This window comes from Myotis davidii, unplaced genomic scaffold (genome assembly GCF_000327345.1).
Source record: "Myotis davidii unplaced genomic scaffold, ASM32734v1 scaffold61, whole genome shotgun sequence".
NCBI lineage: Eukaryota > Metazoa > Chordata > Mammalia > Chiroptera > Vespertilionidae > Myotis > Myotis davidii.
This window is the reverse complement of record NW_006291729.1, coordinates 1,921,134-1,921,931: the sequence shown is the minus strand read 5'-3', so window position 1 is coordinate 1,921,931 and position 798 is coordinate 1,921,134. Positions and strand designations below refer to the sequence as shown.

The following is a 798-nucleotide window of genomic DNA, read 5'->3' as shown; positions in this document are numbered from 1 at the left end:
GACGCGGTCACGGCCACCTCTGCCCCACAGCACGAGAAGCCCACGCACGGGTGCCACCCATACAAGGTGTGGACACCAGGTCTGGCCGCCGGAGGCCACGCCCACCAGGCCGAAGCCGGATCCCGTCGCTAGTTCTGGTCACGCTTCACCCAGGGAGGCGGCGCCAACCCCTCTGGACCCTGGACCTGACCCACGTGCTAGGTTATCAGCTAAGCCAGCGGTTCTCAACCTGGGGGTCCAGACCCTTTCACAGGGGTCGCCTAAGACCATCGGAAAACTCAGATAATTACATGTTGTTTTTGCGATTAATCACTGTGCTTTAATTATGTTCCATTTGTAACAATGAAATTGGGGGTCACCACAACGTGAGAAACTGTATGAAAGGGTCGCGGCATTAGGAAGGTTGAGAACCACTGTGCTAAGCAATCACCCTGGAGACCCCATGTTCTATGCCAGTGATGGCGAACCTATGACACACATGTCAGAGGTGACACGCGAACTCATCTTTTTGATTTTTCTTTGTTAAATAGCAGTGGTCCCGGATTGCAGGCTGGATCCTCAGTGTGGGGCTCATTGATGTTTCTATCTCTCTCTCCCTCTCCCTTCCTCTCTGAAATCAATAAAAATACATTTAAGAAAAAAAAAAGAAAATGTTAAAGCTGACAGCAGGGGCCAGGCTGGTGCTATGGGCGGGAGGCCTCTGGCTCCGTGGCCTACAGGGCAGCGGAGAAGCGGCTATCGGCCAGGCCTAGGCTGCCCCTCCAGGAGGGAGGAAGGAGGAGGGAGGAGGGAAGAAGG

The 798-nt window shown here is 54.4% G+C and overlaps 1 protein-coding gene across 1 annotated transcript in view; it reads right to left on the bottom strand.

The window, feature by feature from the left end:
* The window catches only part of GREB1 (growth regulation by estrogen in breast cancer 1), an 81,565-nt gene that overhangs the window by 25,894 nt on the left and 54,873 nt on the right, over positions 1–798 (bottom strand). The window lies entirely within an intron of this gene.